Here is a 13,968-nt window from a genome sequence, read left to right as displayed (position 1 = left end):
CTAACACTGCGCAATGAAGCCGCGTGACTGGGTCCCTTGCAACACGGGGGTCCTACCATGAAAATCGGGGTCGTCAGCAGCAGCTGGCAGAAACAACAAAACCAGTTTGCTTTCCTGGCGCCGAGGGCAAAGCGCGGGGAGGGCGGGGGGCGTAATTTAAAAGGTTTCTGTATTTTCTCCAACTTCCACCCTCAACGTGGAAAACCGAACAGGTTTACAAATAGCAGGGAGAATCTAAGGAAGGGGAAATTCTAGTGTGGAAAGAGATAAACCCCCGGGCAAGTCTGTGTAAATAGGGTTTTTACCTCTTCCAGTTCTCACACTAACAGATTTCCAAGAGTTTGTGAAAAGAACAATTTATTCTTTATGCTTTGAGATCTCCTATGTCCCTTCGGGACTCCTGAGGGTCGAGGGATAGTAAGGAGTCTGTAGAAAAGTCAATGGGACTTGGGAAGACGACCTTGCAAATTTGACTCGCAACGAAGATAGTGAGATGAAATGAGGATTGGCTGAGGAAATGCTTCTGTTAAGACAAACTCTTGCGCATGTCCGAGGGGGAACAGAAAAACAAAGCGACTCTTTTCATCTAGCGCAGGTTTGGGAAGATGTTGAATCTTCCAGACATCTTAGGGGGAAAAAAAAAATTTAAAAAATTTAAGAACAGTTTGGACTAGAGTAGGCAAAACATAACTTGTTACTAAAACAATATGTTGTAGGGCAAACTGCACGTGCCTCCTTAGCGCAGTAGGCAGCGCGTCAGTCTCATAATCTGAAGGTCCTGAGTTCGAGCCTCAGAGGGGGCACTTGCTTTTTGATTGTGGCTAAAAACTCAAAACCGTTTAATTGCTTCCTTAACTCTAGGAACCTGTGCTGGTAGCCACCATTTTCTAGCTGAAAGAGCTCTAGCTCTTGTTCCTTCTTCACACAGTACTCTACCCTGTAATTTATTTATTGTAAAGAATGCACAGATGAACAGCTAATGCTGGATTTTGGCTGAAAGTCCTCTTTTTTGAAAACATACAAGACTTCTTTACCAACACGTCTTCGTCCTAGGTATTCCGTCTTGTTAATTAATATTCAGCTTAAAGTCGGGTATCCGGAAACATAAGTTTGGTTATTGAAAGCTTAAGAAATAACCTTTATACATTGACTGTAGTTTGTGTTTTTGGCTGCCACTGGGCCGGGGACATAAGTTTGGTTATTGAAAGCTTAAGAAATAACCTTTATACATTGACTGTAGTTTGTGTTTTTGGCTGCCACTGGGCCGGGGAGAGAGAAAAACACTGACGCCCGAACAGGGACTTGAACCCTGGACCCTCAGATTAAAAGTCTGATGCTCTACCGACTGAGCTATCCGGGCTCTTGTACTGCCTCTATTCTAGAGAGAATAAAGGTACATAACAAGCATTAGTGTGTATTCGATTTTTTTTTTCCCCCCCCTCTTTTGTCTCCGATGCTATATTTAGCCAACTACTTTAAGAATCTATTATCTGTCATTTCACCACTAAAGTGAAAACTTCAGGAGAGCGTTTCCTCAGTGTTAAACCTTCACCCCTTATGTAACAGCAAGGGCACAATCTACAATGCCGCAAAAGTAACTGCAGGAAACAGCTACTGCCTTGCTGGGCTGGGAGACTGAAAGAGAACAGGTCAGGGTTTCTGGGGAAGGGCACCACAGCTTTTAAGGAGAAGCACTGGCTGGGGAGTGGGCAGCAGGGGTGCTGCTTCTGCCTCTAGTAACTTCCACAGTGAGATGCTCTGGACCCCCCCCCCACCCACCCCCACCCCCCCACCCCCCCACCCCACACACAAAGAGAATGGAGGTTAGGACAACTGGACGGGAAGAAAAGCTCAGCCTTCTTTCTCCTGCCTGCCAGTTTCTCTCTGAAGCGACGGAGTTTCGGGATGTAGTCTGTGGACCCCAGGCCCCACCATAGAAGACCCGGAGCCGAGAGGATGCATGGCCCGGGAGACACCCGTTGATCTCTCCTGGCTGCACAGAGATACAGAGAGCTCCTGAACGTCGGTCTCCCTTGCCCTATTTCTTTTTTAGACAGTTTTCTGAGTCTTGCAGTTTGGATGACAGAAATTCTGTCAAGAGCAAGAGCCCAACGTGGTGAGACTCAGCAGAAACGTTTTGTTTCGTTTTTTGACAGAGTATCATGGTAAGCAATCCCAGAAGAATGGTCAGAGAGAACAAACAACAATTTCAACCCGGCCTCCCTCTCTCTTTTACACCCTGGGCTGGGGGATTTCTGGCCCTGGTGTGTTAACAAAGAAATTGCCAAATATATTTAAAAAACACCCGAAATTCTCCTGGCTCCAATTGGTATGGATAATGACAATGATGACGAAAAGTTAAGAAGTGTTTAATTTTCTTTTTAAGACAGAGCCCTGGAACTCGCCTTGTAGAGATCCGCCGGTCTCTTCTCCCAGGTGTCGGAATATTAAAGGCTTGCTTCATCACGTTGCCGAGGTCTAATTTATATATTTTTAAAAATCACTATTTTGTAACTTTGTAGCTGACCATTACATTATACAAACAGGAAGTTTCCCATTCAGTTTTAATAGTTTTGGGGTTTGTTTTTCCGAAACGGGACATTGTACTTCTTCACGTAATGTGTTTAAGCACATAATGTATAAGACATAAATACATAAATACGCACATTTGCCCACTGTAGGTTCAAATCTCTGCGGAATTAAAGAAAGTAAAATATGCTGCGGCTGCCCCCTCTGAGGTTCGAACTCAGGACCTTCAGATTATGAGACTGACGCGCTGCCTACTGCGCTAAGGAGGCGCCTGTGGCAGATTTCTACGAATCATGTACTCGTGTGGTTCCGGAGACACCATTAAGCTAATTAAGCTATCGTGGTCCTTCTGTTACGATAGTACCTGAAGCAGCTTCTGTTGTGGGACATCGTCGTATAAAGCAGGAACCGAGACTATGCAGCAATGCTAAAAGGCCATAGAGACGGCGGAGCGAGAGCCCGCCTCAGAGGGCCGTGCTCAAAGGACTGCGGGAACGGAGCCTGAAAGTGTGCAATTACTCCAGGAAGACAAGGCGGGGGAGCGGATACGACGGTAGCGTGGCCGAGCGGTCTAAGGCGCTGGATTAAGGCTCCAGTCTCTTCGGGGGCGTGGGTTCGAATCCCACCGCTGCCATCAGACTTCTTTTTTTCCCTTGGTTTAAGTGAACAGTTTTCGGTTCCTTAGGATTCTCAGTTCGAGCAGAGGATAGCCTTTCAACTAATTTCTTCCATTAACTTTGATTAAGAACGTAATGTGTGTTGCATTTACTCCCCTAAAGGATCCGCCAACAGATAACAATCTTTTCTTTAATTCATTCATATTAAGAGCTATTATTGTGCACCTACTAAGTGCTAGGGCCTAAAGACTCCGCAGTTCGTTCTTGTTACGTTGGTCGATGAATGAGAACGAATATGGAACTTTCTCTTTCCCTGCGTCGATCTGCGACCAGAGACAGATCGGGCCTATGCCACTCAAGACGTATATTCTTTCCCATCCGGGAGACGGAAAGCCTGCCCTTAGGCTCACCACAGTCTTCTCGTTTCATTTTGAGCCCGAATCATGTTCCTCCAAGCTGTGTGCGGCTAATACCGTGCAAACGGGAAAGCCCTTCAGACTCATTGAGCTGAACCTATGTATGGAGTAAAGACAGAAGGAGACACCGTCACCCCGAAAGTCTAAAACTGCTCTGCGGTACTGAACCTTTGTTCTTCCTCGCGTTCACTGGTCTTGCTTTCCGTGTCCACCCTGCTCCCACTGAGTAAACTTCAGCGGAGACGCCTTGGCACCTGCTGCTTTGTGATGACAGGCATTCACAAGTCGCAGCAGCTCGTGATTGCAGCTGAGGGCACGCCGCTTGGCACACACCAGTTGCTCATGAAAGTCTGCGGATACCCATTATGAGTAAATGAAGCAGGAGCAAGGAGATACTATACATTTCTTCGTTCAATGACTAACATCCACTTTACCTTCCGTGGTGGGGAAGAAAAGCACAAACTGCAGGGACTGCTCTGAACGCTGCCAGACCCTGAGACGCGGTGCACACGACGTTGCGTCTGACCATTTCTGTGGTCCAGACACTGAAAACGAAGATTTTTCTACTTAGAAAGTGAATTGCTCCGATAAAAATACTATTAGAATCATTAGGAGGCGGAGACAGGCATCCCATTTTAAAGTCGTGTCCTTTCGGTTTGTATGGCAAACACACGCTTGCAAAAAAAAAAAAAAAAAAAAAAAAAAAAAAAGCGAGAGGACCTGGCTTCAGTGGTGATGTGAAAGTAGACCGCAGACCCGAGATCCAGAGACCGGGAGGACAGCAAGAAAATAAACAAAAGAAGGACCATGAATACAGCTCAGAAATTCGTGAGAAAGTAACAATGTTACTTTGAAACATGCTAAATTCGTAACAGAATTTCAAATAATACGGTGAGACAGTCTTTAGCAATGCTTTTTTTTTTAAGTCAGTGTTCACAGATGGATATTACGACAGCATCTCAAGCAGGTTGGTTCCATGGTGTAATGGTTAGCACTCTGGACTCTGAATCCAGCGATCCGAGTTCAAATCTCGGTGGAACCTTACTTATTATGCACCTTTTTTTTTTTTTTTTTTTTTTTGCTTCGTTTCACGCACCAAACGTAGCTCTATTGAGTTCCTGCATTCATCACATGCAATGAACGATTTCTTTTGTTTTTTCAGCATTTGGCTCTTGATGGCCCTTGCAGTTGAAAAGGTCATGTGGTATCTGACATTATCAATTCTGCACTCAACTGTCAATTGTGCCACTGTAGGGTTTGTGCACGTCTCCTACACCATTCGTGAAAGCTTCATTTAGTGCAGTATCCTGCTGCTACCATGTTTTCCCGCTGTTGGTAAAGTCACGTTTAGGGCTCGAGTACAGGACTCTATGTGCTTCGTGATTAGTGGAATGGACTTCATGGAAGGTCAGGAGTACACTAAGAAAATGACAAGAGGTGCCTGTGAAAGTAAGTGAAAATAGAGTGTGTGTCAGGAGTGGGATTCGAACCCACGCCTCCAGGGGAGACCAGAACCCTCACTTTCGAGGAAGACTGTGCTTGAGTCTGGCGCCTTAGACCACTCGGCCACCCTGACACGACGTTTGTATTGTAATTAATGAATCTTTTCAAGTATAATGAGTATGTATACAATTGCTTGTGATTATTGTATTTTAAGATTCATTTACGTCGTAGAAATACAAATCCCTGCAAGGCGAACTAAACTCTTTTTCTCTGTCTAATCAGGAACTTGGACAATAAAACTCTCGAAGTTTTTTATTCCAATCCCATCTGAATTCAGCTCCTGGATCCACGGCCCTTCCAGAGTGCAATGGCAATCTCAAAGATCCTGCAGACTCAGGTCTGGCTTCGAACTATTCATCCGCGCCTCAGTGGGACACAGAGCTCAAGCTCTTTTCGAACATGGTGTCCTCAAACGCGGTGTTTGGTGGGTAAAACAGACTGGATATGAAGGGTCCATGATCACTGGCTGCAGTGTAGACCAGAGAGTGGCAGCGGCCTAGGCTACGAAAACTGATGGCAGATGTAAGAGAAAGACCGAAGATCAGGAATTAAAGGGCTGAAACTTTGGAAGGGAAAAGTCAGAGTGAAGCAAAGGAAATGTCAGAACAGAACCCAAATCCCAGATCCTTTGCTTAGTAGACTTGCAGGCCAGACAGTCTGCTGCTTCTCCAGGAAAAGGCGAACTGTTCCATCTTTGGAAAATGGCACCATAGTGACAACAGACATTGACATTTAAAGTATTCCAAATAGCTGGATTAGGGTGTGTCCCCGAAGAATCTGTAGGTTACACTGCATCCAAAATCAGAGTTTTAATTTCTAATCTTAAGAATGAATATCAACCAAGGAAAACCAGGTCCTTGTGAAATATTTCTACAGTAAAGAAAAAACTAAATATAATAGGGGATCGGAAAGGACCTAAGGGGAGGGGGGACAAATACAACACAGGTACTTGAAGGATTTTTATTTTCTAATTATAATAAACTCCTATAGGAGGTAAAAGAAGAGGTAGAAATTCTTCAATAGTGCAGTGGCAGAATTTTTTTCTGAAGTTACAAAACAAAGGTGAAGAAATCTCCTAGGAAATGGGTGGGGAAAGGAAAATCCTTTTTTAAAGTATGGTAGAAGGCATGTTCTCAAACCCTGAGGCTTCCTGGGAAAGAAAAGGCGGAAGTAACAGAAAACAGTTTACAAGACTGAAGACCTCAACTCCTCAGATGGGGCAGGCCCACCAAATGAAAGACAAGCTTGTCACGTCTATCAGAAGTGAATATTCTTTCTTAAAAGAAAGACAAACGCAAAAATAACGATAAAGGATTCAGATTCAGAATGGCGTCCTTTTTTTTAAAACATAGTAAAACTGAAAAGCTAGAGGATAGGAAATCGATGATTTGTAAATTAAAAAAAAAAAAAAAAAAAAAAATTCCAAAGGTGGGTTTTCTCCTGATGGAGCCTTGGGGGGTGGAGCCTGAGCCTTGGAACTTGCCTGGCAGGCTCTTCTGTGTTACCTCTTCACTCCTTAAACTGCTCTCTAAGTTGCACAGGCAAGCTTGGAGCTCACAGTTATAGTCACTCCTGGAGCTTGGCCGGCTCATGCCTCATCCTATGGAGTAGTCAATGAGTCATGACCACATCTCGATGTCCCCCCCAGCCAAACTACTGATGAAACGTGGACATTTTCGTTGTGTCTATTTGTTTATGGAGGGGCGGATGCCTTGGTGTGCCTGTGGAGGTCAGAGGACTTGCAGAGTCAGTCAGTACTCCTTTCCTACCATGTGAGTTACAGGAATCAAACTCAGGCATGGGAGCAAGCCATGACCCACAGACACCTTACCAGTCCTAAATGAACATTTACGAGACTCAAAACATTTTATGTCCCATGTACTTGCTCAGGACGTTTCTGGAGAACTGTTCTAGCAAACACAGACTTAAATTAATAACAGCACGTGAAATCCCATAATAGTGACATTCTCACAACCAAAAAGTAAAACACAATGTTTCAAGGTTTGCTGAGTTTCCAGGCTAGAAGAGAAACCAGTCTATGACAGGAGAGTAATACAAGAGAATACACATGGGACAAGAGACAACAGATTCTCACACCTTTAATCGTAGAACCTGTCACCCAGTGAGTTCCTCTTCTCCAGTACTGTTGTCTTTTAGTCTTTTCTTACCACAGGACAAGAACCACCACACACTGGGTAATATTTGGATGTCTCTGGGAAAAAACAGACCACTAATATGCATCTTAAATGGGAAAAATCTCCCTAAATCCTAGAAATTCCCATGGCGGGGGAGCCATTCTCATAACTAAGAAATCTTACTGCTGCAACAACTCAGTAAAATGTCTGCACTTTTCCAGGTCTGAAAGGAAAACCAAATTTCTGGAAAGCTGGGTTGACCCTGTTCTTTCCAGTTAGAAATTTTGCCTAAGAGTTCATCCTCAGTCTATTATGTCTATAATCATAGGGAAAAGTACAAGTATTCAGTATCCACAGGTAAGCTAGCATTGCCTGAGACCCACAGGCAGGGGGAAAAGAACTTCTGTAATTTTTCCTCTGACAGCCCCCCACACACACATACAAATAAATTCTGATATATGCATACATTTTTATAATTTTCGTTTTTTGTGATTATAACCTTTCCTCCCATGTGCCTCTCCCCCCCCCCCTTTCTCTCAAATTCATAACCTCTTTTTCTTTAAATTGTTGTTAGGGAGATGCAGCTCATTTAAAAATGTAAAGTTCTAGTCCTTAAAAACTGCTATTAAGAAATACAGGTTAGTAATTAGTCACCTAAAAACAATCACACTTGTCTTGTTAGGCATCTTTTTGAGGTTAAACAGAGGCATATTTTAGATAGATAGGTCATTTTCAAAACACTTCTGGGATCTACAGAATATGGCATTTAAGATGCCATACAAGGCTTTTCATGATAGTGAAACATATCTGCTCCTGGCAGCACCAATCTACTTCAGAAAAAATGAAGAACATCAAAGAACCTTTATATGGAGTTTGCTTCAAAGGTAGCAAAACTACCCTCTGAGCAAGAAACTGCCCTTGCCTCAACTATTGACAGTATGCTTTGTGCAAAGGAAGGTAACTGCCAAACTTTGCCAGGGCAAGGTAAGACAGCCCTTCAAACTAATTCTGTTTCACAGAAAAGTCTGTCAGATGTTCTGGGCCTCTAGGACAAAGATGGATGCTCCAATGTTGCAGAGGAAGCTTGGGTGACTGTCCAGGCAGCCAGCTATCTCTGCCATTTCATTATTTTTGTAAGGGGCTTGTCCTGTACTTCCTGTTTACTCAGGTAGTATTTATCCCTGTCAGGTCTCTGATGGGGCTGAAACTCACAAAAGAAATATAAAGGTTATAAAAAGGTTGAGAGACATAAAAAGTTTAAGTTGTTTATCTAGGAGGTATCTTAAGGTCTAAAAAGATGTTTTTAGGCTGTTAATACAAGTTATGATACAAAGTGATTTAGGTACAAACCTTTGGAAACAGAAAAAACAGTATATTCTCCAAGGTTGGCAAATACAAATATACCACACATTGTGAATGAAATTCTTACCTGGCAATTGTTCTTATTGTATATAGTTTATTGATGTTAGAGAAAGAGACTTTATTGGACTAAAAGGGGTAGATGTTGGGATAATCTTTTTGTACGCTGTGTAAAGATGTACCTCTGTTTAACCTCACGGGCCTTAGGTACCTTCTGATTAGTTTAATAAAGAACTGAATGGCCAATAGCTAGGTAGGAGAGGATAGATGGGACTTCTAGGGAGAGATAGGAACTCTGGGAAAGAATCAGAGATGGGAGATTTGCCTGCCAGATATGTGGAAGTTGGATATATGGTACTGAGGAAAGGTAACAAGCTATGTAGCAAAACATAGTTTAATATAAATAGTTTAAATTTTAAGAGTAAGTTGGGAACAAGCCTAAGCTAAGGCAAGCTTTCATAAATAATAAAAGTCTCTCTGTACTTATCCCAGCTACCACTCCAGTACCATGATTGCCTGCGTGCCACCATGCCAAGATGATAATGTACTAAACTTTCAAACTGAACCCAGCCCCAAATAAATGTTTTCCAACATAAGAGTTGCTGTGTGGTCATGGTGAAATTCTAACTAAAACAAACACTACCTCTGAAAATTTCCTTGGTAAAGGGCAGATGAGAAAAGGAGAGGAAGGAGAAACTCTTTGTGTCTCTTGGGTCCCACTTAGCCAGCATGAATGATCTGATGAGGGAAGAGTCACCAGGGCCAAATGCCTCTGACATGTTAAAGCCTGGCAGGTTCTAGAAGTCATTGGTCTCCTTAGAGTAAGTAGAGTTGTCGCGCCCAACCTTGACCAGCAAGGAAGACGCAACTCAGGGGAGACCTTCTAGCAGTTTATTCAGGATCCTTGAACAAGCTTCTTCTTCTAACCTGGGGAAACGCTGCACAGGCTTAAATCCCCTTGTGTTGACCAACCCTAGTGAGCCACGTGGACCCTGCAGATAGGCTGCTCTTATACAGAAGCAAGCAAGCTGAACAGGCTTAGCCAAATACGGACTTGTTTACCAAAGAGAGCGCTCACCATTGGGAAGGTGGAAGAGGGAAGCCAGTGCCATCTTTAAGGTGCAGCACTTCGCAGCTCTCTACATAAAGACAACCAATACGAATTTTTTTTTTTTAAATAAAATAGTTTATTTGAAAAACTTAAGTTATAAGTGTTAGCATACATCTGTAATCTTAGCACCCAAGACATTGAGGAAAGATGATTGTCAAGTTCAAGGCCATGTTGGGCTACATAGGGAGACTCAACAAAACTAAAGAAATAATAAGTAAGTGGTGTTTTGATATCATTTTTCCTTGTTTTTTGACACAGAGTATCTCTGTAGTTCCAGCTATCCTGGAACTCTCTTTGTAAATCAGGCTGGCCTCAAACCCAGAGATTCACCTGACTCTGCCTCCTGCACCACCATACCTGGCTGTGTTTTAATATTTTTTTCCTGTATTTTAAAGGGTTTGGGCAATGTCTTAGAAGCAACGCAAAGCAAAACAAAACAAACAAACCAGACAGAATGAGAAACTAGAGCCTTTAATTCCAGTACTCAGGAGGCAGAAGCAGGCAGATCTCTGTGAGTTCCAGGACAGCTAGGGCTACATAGAGAGACCCTGTCTCAAAAAATCCACAAAATCAGGAAGAAGTGGGGGGGGGGGGCGGTGAGAGGAAATAAGAGGCATGGAGAGAAGAAAGAGGAAAGGGGAAAGGGAGGGAGAGAAAGAGGTGGGAGAGAGGGAGAGAGGAGGGACGGGGAAGATTTTTTTTCCCCGTCAGCTTAGTTTAGTGGCTGCACATGATTCTACTGATATTTTAATTATCATTTACTGTCAATGGCTTCTCAATCAGTGACCCTCTGGCCACTCAGGCCAAAGCCTGGCAGCTCTGCAGCCATAATATGTACATTTAAATAAAGTCTCTATTGTTCTATTTATCAATAAGACTCAGGAGTCAAAGGCTAGAGTAAAAACCTGCTAGCTCAGAGAGGTTGAGTAGCAACTACCTGATTTTGCGTTTTGACTGAACACACTACAAAAGACATTTAAGACCATAATTCCGGGGTCCTGATGCTAAATGTGTGATGGTCCCTAACAATGATTTACCATAAGTGCTGAAGACTGCCCTCATCCGTGATGACTTGGTGCATGAAATTTCCCAAGTGACCAAAGCTTTAGAGAAATGCCAAATCCAACTTTGTTGCATCTAATTTAGAAGAGCCTGTGTATGCCAAGTTGGTGGGAGCTTTGTTGTGGAATATTTGCTTAACTAGGCAAAGATGTGTTACATTTGTTTATGCTGCATTTGTTTAACTCTATACGGATGTGTTGCATTTGTACTAATTAAATAAAATTAACCTGGGCTCAGAGAGGTGGGGCTAGCAACTAGTTGACAAGAAATAGCAGGGAGGAGCACAGCATTGGGTTGTTTTTAGTTGGAGCAGTGTGGAAGGAGAGAGGCTTCCTGGGAAGCCAGCTAAGAGAAAGTCAGTCAGCTGCTACTCTTTGAGCTCTTAGGTTTTCACCCTAGCTTTATTAGATTAGAACAATGGAGACAAATCTACCTTCAGCTGCAGCAGCAGAGCCTTTGTCTTCGGGAACAGAACTTTCCCCGAGGCTACTAGCCTGGCTATAGTAGTTTAAAGTGCAACCACTGTGACAAGGTAAAATAGCAAAGCTCTTCTCACTGAGCACCAAATAAATCTAATTAAGGTTGATGACAAGAAACTAGAGCAATGGGTAGGCCTCTGTAAAATTGATTGAGAGGGAAAGAAACCCAGTAAAGTGGTTGATTGTGATTGTGTAGTAGTTAAAGACTATGGCGAAGAATCTCTGGCTAAGGATGCCAGCAAAGAGTACTTCAGATGCAAGCAATGAACAAAAAAAAAAAAAAAAAAAATTTAAAGTTATATCACATTTTCTCTCATATGCAGAATCTAGATTTAGCAACATACGAAGATCGTAATGGGTACCTAACATGAGGAAAGTAAAATGACATATATTATAAAAAGGCCATAATGACCAAGGGAGGTCAAAAAATTAACTCAAAAAAGTACTTTAAAACTTGACAAAATGAAAGAAAAATGGAAAAATTTTAAGGATGACTCTTCCTGGAAGAGGTATGAAAATGTTTTTTTAAAAAGCACTGGGGGAAAAAAATGAATGGCAGCAGCTTCATTCAGCCGACTACTAATTTATTTCCAAACTATTTGCAACAATTTAGGTCAAGGGGGATTAACAACAATTCAAATTAAGTGGATGGAGTTGTAAAAGAGCACTTGCCAAGCTTAAGGCCCTGAGCTTGATCTCCAGCACTGAAAAAGTGTAAATGAGTAGGCAAATTAAGCAATGAAGCAAATGGCAAGTCTACTAAATTTTGTGGCTAAAGAGAAATCACGGAAGGGAAAGCTTTCCTTTCCCCACCCCCACCTTACCAAACTTACCTGTTTGTCTGCTTTTCCTCCAGGCCATCTGCCTCCAGAGGTTACGAAAGCAGTGACCAGACCCACGACAAAACTATGCTCCTCCAGGCCTGCACTGATGACCTAAGGACACACATTTGCCATCTGCATCTCATATTTACACACTGGCTTGCAAAACTTGTTTCTTCCTTCTGGAGTAAAAGAGTGGAATTTTCCATCCCTTTGACTCCAATTCTGAACCAGACTAGACTATGGTGTGCCCTAGGCCAAGTATTCTACCTTTTAATAGTAGTGTGCTTAGTATTTGGACCTGGACTTTCAAAGGGCGAGTTGGAGAATGGAGGTTTGGTTTGGCAAGACAAATTAGTCGAATTGCTTGTCCCATACTGAAAGTCTGAGCAAAATCCTCTAAAGTGATGCTCTAGATGCAGAAGCCCCTGTTGCTCAGATACAAGGACAACACTGAGACAGTCTCCAAGGAAAGCAGGAAATGCTCCATCAGCGGTGACAGTGGGCAGAACTGAAAATTTATTCTGTTCTGAGATTGGAGACTTATGGGGCTACCAGAACTCGGCTCATCACAGGATTCTCCAGCAGAAACAGGGAACTTTTAGATTCTACTAAATGCTATCCAATGCACTGGTTATTTTATTTAAACTAATGGGTAAACATCTTCATGGCTCAAACCTAAAAAACAAAACAATGGAATGTGAAAAATTTAATAATAATAAAGTATAACTCCTTGCTGGAGTATATCCCTGAAAGACAGAGTATGCGGATCAAGTGGGACACTGAAGCAGGTTGTTGGGAGTAAGAAGTTACTAGAAACATTAACGCCAAGTACGGACGGAACACAGCACCCATGTACACTCAGAATTTCAGGATCCAGCGCCATAGGGAGCAGGCCCGGAGGTGGGGGGCGGGGAGGGGGGAATTCGGAGAACGAGGCTCACGTGGCAGAATCCGGGTCTTAGAGGGTCTCTTAGGAACGGGCAGCTAGGCTGATTCCTCAGCAGGTGGCAGGGAAGAGGGCAGGGAGGCGTGTCGCCATCTATCTGGCCCTTTGACACGTCTGGACTGGCAACCTCGCTTGGTGAAGTGCGAAATTTGGTCACCTAGGGAGCCTGTTAAGAAGACAGGGGCTCAAAGGCGGGCTCTCCGTGGGATGGCCCCCCAGTAGCTGTAACGCTAGGGGAGCGGGGGGGGGGGAAACTTAAGTAGGTTTCAGGGTGTGATCACCAGCGCTCTGGTATGGATTCTAACAACCCTCATTTCACACGAGAAGGCGGCTCGGGACCGTAAACCAACTTCCAGGTGGAAGTAGAACTGGGCTTCTCAGATGATTATTCAGTCTTTTTTTTTCTAGCAGTTGGTAATCGCCTGGAGTTGGGTGTGTTTCAGAGTGCTCCACACTCCGGGAGGGGCTTATGTGGTCTCTCCGCCCGGCTTCGCGGGACTTCTACAAAGCCGATATACTTCTAAAGGAACTGAGGCCTAGGCAGTAAGACCGCGGGCCCACAGGCGCCGGAATGCCGGCCCCCACGGCCCCCACGGCCAGGGCACCCTGCTCACACTGAACCGGGCCGCCACTACCCCCAGGCTGGGTCACCCGGGTCTCCAGGACAGCGCGGAGGAAACCCGCCTTCTCGCCCGGAGGCAGCGGCGCGGCGCGCGAAGCCAGGCCCCGCCCCCGGTCCACCTCTTCCGCTCGGCGCTGAGGAGTCTGCGCGGCCGGGGGATTCGTCCCGACGCGGCCACGTTTCCCTGTGAGCCACCCCGCGGCGCCCGGGTCCCGACACCACTCCGCTCGGCTCCCTGTCGGGCTGTGGGGCCCAGGCCTTCCCTCGCTGTCGGCGGGGCGCGGCTGTGCGGGGATTGGTGCGGCCGCCCGCCCGAGAGCTCCGCACGCGTCTGGGATCCCGGCCTCGGAGGCCCCGCCCCGCTC

General features: G+C 44.5%; 6 non-coding genes across 6 annotated transcripts; 3 read left to right on the top strand and 3 right to left on the bottom strand.

The window, feature by feature from the left end:
• The first annotated feature begins 730 nt into the window (after positions 1-730).
• On the top strand, positions 731-803 carry Trnam-cau (transfer RNA methionine (anticodon CAU)). The gene has a single exon. It is a non-coding gene; the product is annotated as a tRNA-Met (tRNA).
• Positions 804-1,287: 484 nt separating this feature from the next.
• Positions 1,288-1,360, bottom strand: Trnak-uuu (transfer RNA lysine (anticodon UUU)). The gene has a single exon. It is a non-coding gene; the product is annotated as a tRNA-Lys (tRNA).
• Positions 1,361-2,725: 1,365 nt separating this feature from the next.
• Trnam-cau (transfer RNA methionine (anticodon CAU)) lies at positions 2,726-2,798 on the bottom strand. Its single transcript has one exon. It is a non-coding gene; the product is annotated as a tRNA-Met (tRNA).
• A 283-nt stretch (positions 2,799-3,081) lies between these two features.
• Positions 3,082-3,163, top strand: Trnal-aag (transfer RNA leucine (anticodon AAG)). The gene has a single exon. It is a non-coding gene; the product is annotated as a tRNA-Leu (tRNA).
• Positions 3,164-4,532: 1,369 nt separating this feature from the next.
• Positions 4,533-4,604, top strand: Trnaq-cug (transfer RNA glutamine (anticodon CUG)). The gene has a single exon. It is a non-coding gene; the product is annotated as a tRNA-Gln (tRNA).
• Positions 4,605-5,031: 427 nt separating this feature from the next.
• Positions 5,032-5,138, bottom strand: Trnal-caa (transfer RNA leucine (anticodon CAA)). The gene is made up of 2 exons: positions 5,101-5,138; positions 5,032-5,076 (listed from the first exon to the last, which is right to left on the bottom strand). It is a non-coding gene; the product is annotated as a tRNA-Leu (tRNA).
• Positions 5,139-13,968: the final 8,830 nt, after the last annotated feature.

This window comes from Phodopus roborovskii, unplaced genomic scaffold (genome assembly GCF_943737965.1).
Source record: "Phodopus roborovskii unplaced genomic scaffold, PHOROB, whole genome shotgun sequence".
Lineage (NCBI taxonomy): Eukaryota > Metazoa > Chordata > Mammalia > Rodentia > Cricetidae > Phodopus > Phodopus roborovskii.
This window is presented reverse-complemented; position numbering and strand designations above follow the sequence as displayed.